The sequence below is a fragment of the Rhinolophus hipposideros genome, assembly GCF_964194185.1.
Source record: "Rhinolophus hipposideros genome assembly, chromosome: 7".
Classification (NCBI taxonomy): Eukaryota; Metazoa; Chordata; class Mammalia; order Chiroptera; family Rhinolophidae; genus Rhinolophus; species Rhinolophus hipposideros.
This window is the reverse complement of record NC_138053.1, coordinates 68,321,354-68,331,901: the sequence shown is the minus strand read 5'-3', so window position 1 is coordinate 68,331,901 and position 10,548 is coordinate 68,321,354.

Genomic DNA, 10,548 nt, shown 5'->3' with positions numbered 1-10,548 from the left:
ATCTACTTGTATTCGTCTTTTGTTATTGGTGCATATTGAGTATTACTATTTTAACAGTATTTTCTTTTCTTAAAATGCATATACATTTTTTTGGCAACCTCTGTATATATATAGTCACAGGATGTAAAGTATAACATAGGGAATATAATCAATGATATTGTAACTGCTATATATGATGTCAGAGGGGTAGTAGATTGAGGGGTTATCACTTTGTGAAGGGCGTAAATGTCTTAAGTATTATGTTGCTTTGTACACCTGAAGATAATAAAAAAAATTAAAAACTTAATAATGTAATATACTCCCCAAATCCACTGAATTTGCACTTTAAATGGGTGAATTGCATAGCATATGAATTATATTTCAATAAAGCTGTTAAGAAAAAGAAGAAAAAGAAAACACTCTTCATCCCATGACACCACTACAATAAAATGGAGTCTCTAAGGATAGAGAACAGGGGCAGAGGGAGGCCTTGCCTGCTTTTCTCAGGAGTCCCAGTGATAATGCATCGTTCTAGCCTTCTGGGAAGTAATGCTCACTTAGGTGAGTACACAGTCCATGCTGTGAGATGTCAATTCACCCAACAGCTTAGCCAGCCAGTCTAAGAAAATGAAGCACTGGAAATGGTGGTTAGCTATTTGCCTTGGTTCCCCTGGTCCCCACGTCCATTCCCTGCCCTTTTCCACTCTGATCTGTGTTCTAGGGAAGCTTGACCCCCATGAATGGCATCATGCAGGTCCCCTTACCCTCTGGAGAGTTAGGATGATAGGATCCTTTGGCAGGATATTGCAGAACAAAAGAAGGGAGACGGTAGCCATTTGCTGTTGCCCTTCCATGGCTCCCTCTCAATTTAGGCTCTATGCACCCCCACTCCACTGGCTGCCTCCTTCTACAATGACAACCTCTGCTGTCAAGACTCGAACTCTTACTGGTAATGCCATCTCCTTTCTTTGTACCTGGAGGCCTCGGGGTGAGAGTAGTTTGTGACCCAACATGCCTTGCTGGTTCTCTCAACCCTAACATGTCTCTGTAAAGACCCCTTTATTGAATTCTATTTGAACTCCCAGCTGGTTGCAATTTCTACTGTGTTTCCCCGAAAATAAGACCTAACAGGAAAATAAGCCCTAGCTTCATTTTTCAGGATGACATCCCCTGAACATAAGCCCTAATGCATCTTTTAAAGCAAACCTTAATATAAGATCTGGTCTTATTTTGGGGGAAACACGATTGTGGGGACAAAGCCCCAAAAAAACAGTTTCCAGGCTCTCGGCCTCACGTAGAAAGGTGCTGGCTCTGGTAGTAAATGGCCATCAACTGTGATCAGATGGCCATCAGCTGTGGCTAGTTGGCCGTCGGCTGTAACCCGTAAGCCATTGGCCACTAATATAACGGCTGTGGCTACGCTAGAAGAAAAAATGGGGGCTAGAGAGAAGATGGTGGCTGGCAAGCTCGGACTGCTGTTAGGACGGCGGGTTGCAGATTATGTAGATCCTGCTTCCTGTGTCTCCAGACCAGCCGCCAGCGAGAATATATTGGTTTGACTCCTCTATCTATGGCTCCGTGGATGTTCCTTTTCGGCCTCACCATGTCCTGCTTTCTTATGTGGGGAGCGGGAGCAGAGACCCCACCTGACACCCCGCATGACAACGATACTATCTTCTGGGTTATGGATGACAGATTGGGAGGCAAATACATGCATATGTGCACACACACACACACACACACACACATGTTTATATATGTGACTAGAGAGGCCTCATTCCTAGTGAGGGGACTGATATCTACAGAAAATTAGCCAAAGACTGCAGAAACTTTCCCTTGAAGGAAGTGAGAAAGGGAAGGAAAGGAAAGGGGAGAGAGAGGAAATTTATTCTTTGTCTCAGTACAGTTTTTTTTTTCAGTTCTTGATGCCTGATGTATGTTTAAAAAATAGATTCCACTTGAAATAAAATAATTTTCTCATCAAATTAATTTGAATTCTGAAATCCTTCATTTAGATTTTTAAGATTTAAATTAAGATTTCTTAATTTAGCAAATTAAGGATGTAGGGCAAACTTCAATACATTTTCTTTCAAGTCCAAAGTTAGTAATTGACCAAAATAGACAAGTTAAAGCTGTGCACCTATTTAGGTAGAAAATGTGTGTTCTGGTGTTTCAACCACCTGTATTCCTAAAATATGGAATAATATGTTTTGCACACATGCCAATGTCAACTTATGACAGAATCATAAAATTAACAAAAACAACTTGGGTAAGTATTTAAGAACTGTTAGCATTTAAAAAAGAAAAAAACACTGAGTTCTTTGTTGAAACTCTTATTTATTGCTATTGCAAACCATATCATTTCAAGGTTTATTTCCTAACTGAATGTATTCCAAAGTTTGCTTTCTTTTATAAAAGATTTTGAGATAATCAGTTCCCACATTACCAGTGAGAGCTGAAAAACATCATCACTGCTGCTATTGTCATTTCTTGAGGTTTCCAAATGCCACTTTTCAGTCCAAAAGCTTCTAACATGATGTGCACAATGAACAGGAAACAGATGTGTCCTAGTGATTTATTCTCATATTTTGTGTATATTTACTACAAACAGACAAAAATTAAAATGCAAGATTAACATAAAGTACTCTAAATTTATCCTTAAAATATTCTCAGATTGTGGGTACGCAGAATTTAAAAACAAAAAACAAAACCTCCAGTTTTCGATTTCAATCTTGTTAATCCATTTATTGTGTGGCTTTGAATTTCTAAATACTAAAGTAAATTAGAGATACCTACCCAGTCTTCCTAATGGGGAAAATGTGAAATTCAAATATAATAATAATGAAACAATTCTCAATAATTACACAATGCCATACAAATAATACTTATTAAATTTTTTTCTGTGAATGTTTATGAAGTGAAATGAATGTTTAACTGCTCTTAAATTTGGAAAGAGACTAAATCTTTGCAAACAACGATAAAAGACAATGTCACTTAGAAGCCTAGGGAGCTGTAATGTAAAGGCAATAAAGGAAGCAAAAGGGTAAAACATTGGAAAGAGCCACCTATATACCTAAATAGGTGAGCTTTCTTCACCTCGTCTTGTGGTCTGTGTAGACCAGTGTCATAGTGGGATGATGTCCTGGGATCTCTGTGATCTCAGAGCACACATGCTCACAGTCCTATGTGTGATTTTAAATATTAGGACACAACCAGACTCACTTAATTTACTGACTTTATTAGTTTTTAAATGAAGAACAGTCAAGTCTTCTATTTTGTGTTAACTGGTATAAGAAAAATCTTAAGACTCCCCGAAAATACAGTCACTTCAAGTCTATTTCATTTTGTCAACTTTGAATTCTATTTAATTGCTATAAATAAGGATTAGAGTTAATTACAGACCACTAGAAGTTGCTCAATTGTTAGGATTTTCTTTCTAGTATTTCTTTGTGTTTTCAGTTTTATTCTCCTAACTTTATGAGGATAGTTATAATCAAGGATTCAATGACAGGGCTGAGGGCAAATGAAGAGCGTTTCCCTGTAATGCTCACTCTGCCCATGGTCTCACATTGCTATCTAGAGCTCTTTCCCACTGAATATACTCTATGCTTTGTTTTCTTATCTACTTCATGCAACTATATTAAAATTTTGTGATCAACAGAGATATTCTGAGTGAATTTTATATTGTCTAATACTTCTTTTTAATTAGTAGATATTGAATCAGTGCCTCAACCAACAGTAAATCAACCTTTATCATTTAAACAAACTATTTATTTTGAAGAAGTCTGGTAGTTTGTTTTTTCTATTTTGTAATTATTTTCAGGATAGTATTTCATGTTGCTCTCTAGAATTTTTACATGCATCAAACTGAAAACTAAAAACGAACTTTTTTTTTCACTTGATCCCCTATTTCTTTTTTACATAACTTTTTCAGTTATTTTCTTGATGGTTACCTTAGGGATTACAATTAACATTTTAACTTGAAACAATCTAGTTGGGATTAAATTCAATAATATATAAAAACTGTGCTCTAATATAGCCAATCCCCTCCCCTTCTTTTGTACTATTGTTATACAAATTGCATCTTACTAATTATAAGTTCACCAATACAGTTTTATAATTATTGCTCTACGTAGTTACTTTTAAACGTAAAAAGACAAGAAAATACATACATATTCTTTTTTCCAATTACATATGTAGTAACCTTTACTAATGATCTTTCTTTTTTCATGTGAATTTGAGTTGCTGTCTAGTGTCTTTTTATTTCAGAATGAAGGACTCTTTTGGTATTTCTCGTAGGGCAGGTTTGCTAGCAATGACTTAGCTCAGTATTTCTCAATGTGGGAATATGTAAATCTTTCTTTTCTGAAGGATGATTTTGCTGGATATGGTTAATAATCTTTTTCTTTCAGAAATCTGAACATGTCATCCTACTTTATTCTGGTTTCCATGATTTCTATAAAGAAGCCAATAGTTAATCTTATTAAGAATTCCTTACACATGATGACTACATTTATCTTACTGCTTTCATTATTTTCTCTTTTTCTTCAGTTTTCTTCAAACATTCAACAGTTTAACTATGACGAGCCAAGGTGTGGCTCTCTTTGGTTTTTTTTTTGTTTGTTTGGGTCCTTAAGCTTGTTGGATATAAATATTATTATTCATCACATTTGGAAAAAATGCAAGCATTATTTCTTCAAATATGCTTTCTGGCCCATTTTCTTCCTCTTTTCCTTCTGGGACTTCCATCATGCACATGTTGGTATATGTGATGGTGTCCTACAGGTCTCTAAAGCTCTGTTCTGTTGTTGTTGTTGTTGTCATTCTATTCCTCAGACTGGATAATCTTTTCAAGTTTGCTAATTCTTTCTTCAGCCCATTTAAATCTGTTGTTGACCCCCTTCTAGTGAATTTTTATTTCAGCTACTGTACTTTGCAACATTACAATTCCCATTTTTCATGACATCTATCTTTTATTGATATTCTATATTAGATTAAACATCCTTCTCATACTGTCATTCTAGTTAGACATAGTTTCTTTAGCTCTTTGAATATATTCATTAAAGCTGATTTAAAATTTTCTGATTTAAATAAATATATTTCTGAATATATTTATTACAGCTGATTTAAAATTTTCGACATTTAGGATTCCTAAAGGACAGCTTCTGCTGCTGTTGTTTTCCTGTGTTAAGCTATACTTTCCTATTTCTTTATGTGTCTTTTTTTTGTTGTTGAAACGGGTCATTTAAAATATTTTAATATGCAGTTCTGGATATCAAATTTCTCCCTTCTAAGGTTTATTGTTATTGCTTTGTTCTTTTTGTTGTCATTGTTGCTGTTGACGCTGCAGCTGTGTGTGTGTTTATTGAGTTTCCTGGACTAACTCTGTCAAGTCTTTATTCTGTTTTTTATGGCTACTAAAGTCTCTGCGTGATTAGTTTAATGGTCACTTAATGATTATACAGAGATTTGTTACTACCTTGAAACGTTAAGTCTGCCAGCCTTTACTGTAGGGCTCTTGCTGCATGTCAAGGCACATTTTACATGCCCCAGCAGGCAGTTTATACTCTGCCTTAGCCCTTACTTCCTGATTGCACAGAGCTTCAAGGTTAGCCAGAGGTGAGAGATTAGGGTCTCCTAAGGTCTTTTCAGAGTATACACACAGGCCTGTACATGCATCTGTCCTTCTAGATTCTCATGAATATGTAGACTCTTTTCAAAGCTCCCTATGGACATCTGATTTTTCAGTTTCTCCTTCTGCATTTTTTTGGTCAGCCTCTTGTTAGCCCCAACTGGTTTGCTGCCTCAGGCTGTTGTGGCGTTAAACAATAGCCAGTGATGCACCCCCCAACCCCCACCTCCCTGGGCAGAGGTCTGAAAATGTTGATTTTGACTGTTTTTTTTTTTTGTGCCAATGTTCTCAAGGCTTTCATGGAGGAGTATGGGGGAGGTACTTACTTTGTAATTCTGGAAAGATTTCTCCTCTCTTGTTTGTTTTAATATTGCACAAATATACCTATTACTATTGTCCCCATGAACTGAGACTTTCATGAAGATATTTTCATGAAATAAAAATCTCATATTTGCTTAGAAGAATTAACTTTGATCACCGCAAAGTAGAAAATTCTAATTTACTTTCCCTAACTTCTAGTAATATAAAATACAAAACAAACTCAACACTAAGTATTGTGGAGACGATAAGAAAAAAATCTAAATATTGTTACTTCAGCTAGGTTAAATTTTTATTATACTTGTGTGTGTGAATTTTGGCAGAGTGGTCATTGTAAAAATGAGTTATAAGATCTTGTAAGAAATAAACATAGATATCCACTTATGATATAGTCAGGTGCCAAATATAGTTTGTAACTTTCCAGGCCTTGTTTCTAAGCACTGTCATGTCTAATTTTGCTAAGCATTGATAATCATTCTTAGCCTAATTAAATATAATTTATTTTTTCATAAATGCATGTGGGATGCTTTTTTTTAATGTCTCAACTCAAGTAAAAATTTTAATCTGGTTCCAGTCGGTCCCCCACAAACACAGGTAGGTCAGGTGGGAGCGGTTATTTCCCTTTCTACATTACCACCTCTCCTCCTATTACCCGGAACGCACGTTAGGATGTTTTAAATGGCCTAGGTTATTGACAGTTGTGTTGTCTTCATGGTAGCCATATGTGGATTCACTCAGGCGATACCCCGGACAACACAATAACTGGCTATGGCTGATAGAGGACTTTTAAGTCACTGGGTCCTGAGGCAATGATATATTCTGCTTACTCAAAGTAACTGGTAGTCCTGTGAATAACGGGTAGGTACCTAATAGGCTCTGGTGCAAGTAGCTGCAAGGTGCTCCCCCATTTTAGGATCCTCCAATTTCTCTCAGTTCTTATAACTTTTGTGATTCTATTTTCATTCAACAACTTTCTGTAGCTCTTTGGAAAGGAAAACTCTTTTTTGGTGGGGTCATATATTCTTTCATTTTTCTTTTCTTCTTAACAGGAATTAAATTAGGGGAAAAAAATAAAAATAAAGTCAATCCCAGACAAAGAAAAAGGAGAAAGAAACACGGAATTATCTCTTAGTACAGTACATTGGGGGCTTGAGAGAGAAATGTAGTCTCATAAAAAATAGTTGTTGTTTTTTGTACTCCTCATTTTTGTGACTGTGAAATTCTTCCCTGCAATATAAACATATAATTGTTCAATTAATATTATCATTTTTATTAGCCTCACTTATACACTTACTATTATAATTACTTGTCTTATTACTTTTTATAGCTGAGATCAATCTACCCATAACTCCATGTTAGGGACTTAAAATTCTTCTCTTATTCCTTTGTTGTACTCCTGGGACCAAATGGAAAAAAAACTGCGAGATCCTGGCGTTTATGGCCTTCGTTTTGCATTTTTCCCGCCATCCAGCTCAAAACTCGCTACATAATACTTCCTTCTTCATGCCTACTCACACATGGCTTTTCATTTTTGCTTTACCTTACAACTGTAGTGGTTTTTAATTCCCAGTCTCTGGCTCTATTCTCTTGGCTGCCCACACTTTCCTTTCCTAGAGGGGATCAGCTAGTCATGGTTACGTCTTTCCTGAAAAGTCCCAGGATCTCCTCTGTTAGCACAGGGCCTTTAAAAGCAGTCTTCACCCCACAGAACAGATTTGGATGGTTGTGAGCTCGTGACTTCCTTCATCCCAGCAATCAACTTTGGGACCAAAAAGATTAAAATATTCTATATATCAGCAGTATATCTTTACTCATTTTGAAATATTTATTACATGGTGTTCAATTGGAGTATCTAAAACTTCTTTCGGCATCACAATAAGTGGCTTTATTTTCATATTCTTTGAATTTTAAAAGAACCACCAAAGATTATTTTTCCAGACTATCTATGCTCTTTTGCCAGAGACAAATGTCCAATCCTCCAACTTTATTCTGGTAGTACATATATTGCATTTATTGATAGTAAACAATAATAAAATTCCTTAAAGAAGGCATTGCATAAAAATTTACGGGATAGAAATTTCACAGTGTACTTCGTGGATTTAATATATTTAATTTCCTCTACTACAAAATTAGATTTAATCAATCCACTTCAACAAATAAGAGGGAGGAAAAACAGTATAAAACATGTTTGAATGTCACTCAGAACTATGAAAATATTCTGTGCTTATGAGGAGTCCAAATTCCTTGGCATCCTTCTAAGATTTTTTTCAAATCTGGTCCCAACTTCACTTGCCTATCTTAACTTCTATTTCATCCTATTCATCCATTTCCTGATGCCTCTGCCTAGAATGTCCATTACCCTTTTTCTCCGCCTGTGAAAGCCCCAGGCCACTTTCTCAAAGACTAAATTCCAGCTCCACTATCTGTATGAAACTCTAACTTTTTCTTCCTGTTGACTTTATCCTTTATTCCAGGGACCATCAGACACAATTAGAAAGAGCGTTCTGTGCACAACTCTAGGTAGCTTGTGAATTTCCTTGGGGATAGGGCCAACCAAGCACATCAACATCTAGAATCCCCAAGACCTACAAGACTTTCTGCTGTACAGAAGTAACTCCATAACTGTTTGAATGAATGAATTACATGAAGGCAGATGCTGTGGGCAGTAAAAATGAGTAATTGACTATCTTGGTATAGATTATGGTCTGGTAAAGCAAATGAAAAATAACCACATAATTGTAAAATAAGCTGTTTAGTGTTATTATTTCACAACAAAATGATAGACACCCTTTCTCTTGATATATTTACTTTTTATTAAACACTACGTATTTATTTGGTAACCCAGCCCTATTACAGAAAATGCTAGTCCTCTTGGTTTGATTACCAACTAATCGTTTATTTGTTGCAAACTTGGGATTTTAGAGCCCACCTACTTGATTTAACTTTTTAGAAATTGGTTAAAGAAATTGGTAACTAAACCAATCTGCTCAAATAATCCCAAAGTCACCCAAGAGCTTAAGATATAATTAATTCACATTTCAAATTGAAGGATTCAGCAATGCAGCTAAAATGTTACTGCTCATCAGTGGTGGTTATTCTGAGTCAGAGAGTGCCACAGATCGAATATTCTTGCCAGGGCACCACCCTGGTATTCCCTCCCAGCAGCCTTTCTGTGTCACCCATGCTGAAGTCTGCCAATAAATTTTTGAGAAGTTCTTACAGCATTAAGAACTGTACCTCACCAGAGTTATAAAGTTATTTTTTTTTCATCAGTACCAGTTGCCCAAATGTCTTTGGACCAGGTTTCTGGCACAGACTTCTTCAGGAAATGGGGTGGGAGGAACACCTATTTTACATTTTAAGTGAAAAAACACTCACACAAGAACATTATGCAATAACCAAAAATTAAAAAAAAAAAAAAGGTTGATTGGCGGGTGGGTGAAGTTCAAGCTCCCTATCACTGTGAGTTTATTTTGGTCATAGAAGAAGCGATCTCAAGTTCTAGCAGTACAACTGATACGGTAATTTCACTAGAATGTTTAATTTAACGACTTAAAATGAAACATGTCAATGTTAGAAGGGAGCATAAAACTGCTTATTTTCTGTTCCTAATTACAAGTGAAAGAAACTAATGGACAGCATATTTTCAGTAGAAAATCAACTGTTCTACCCATTTTTGCCTCTGTAGAACATAGCCTTGGAGTCCAATAGATGGCAGGAATTTTAAAATTATTGAACTAGCTGCCTATATGGGTTAGCCCTATGAGTTACCATCACTGTCTTGCAGTCCATTCCTCTGAATACATACATAGTAACATTTAAAAATCTGAATATTTATGACATCTTTGTAAAAACAGAAGCAGCTCTAGGTAATACTACTTACATTTAATACCCTAAAGTTGGGGAGTACAGATCAAAATGAAATACACTTGGATACTACATTAAAATACATTTGAAACCTCATACTTAACTTTAAAAAAAAACACATTTTGCATTTTTCTTACTTAGAAAAATCTATTATTTTAACTAAAGTATTTACTGTTGAATAAAACTGACACCACCCTCCTACCTAGGTGGAATAACCTCTCCTGTGGCTTGGAGAACCCATTATCTTACTGCCAAAGAAACCGTGGCATATACCAGAAGCAGAACTCTAGGTCCTCTTCTATTCCAAACCCCTTCGTGAAATTTTCTTCTCTTGTGAACAAACAAACAACCAAAAATCCCTTTGACAACTAGCTAATTTGAAAAGCAAATCCTGTTAATGTCATAATGGGCTCTGATGTCTTAATGTATACCCATTTTACAGGGATATTCTTCAAGATAATTCTCTAATCCAAAGTAAATGTTCTAAAGGTGAGGATTTTGGAAACAATTGTAGCAGTTGATATCTTTAGTGAAATACTAAAATTTCCTTCTAGTACCCATCAAATTACATCAGTTCTAAGAGGGCCCACCACACACAGGCCCTGCCCTATGTTTCCATTGCTTATCTAATACAAATTCTTTTACTACCAAGAAGGATTCATTTCTATTAAGCACTTATTTTAATCCAGGCATTGTGCTAAATGCCTCATAGGCGTGTCTTGTTTGATCGGTACAACAATCTTCAGAGAGAG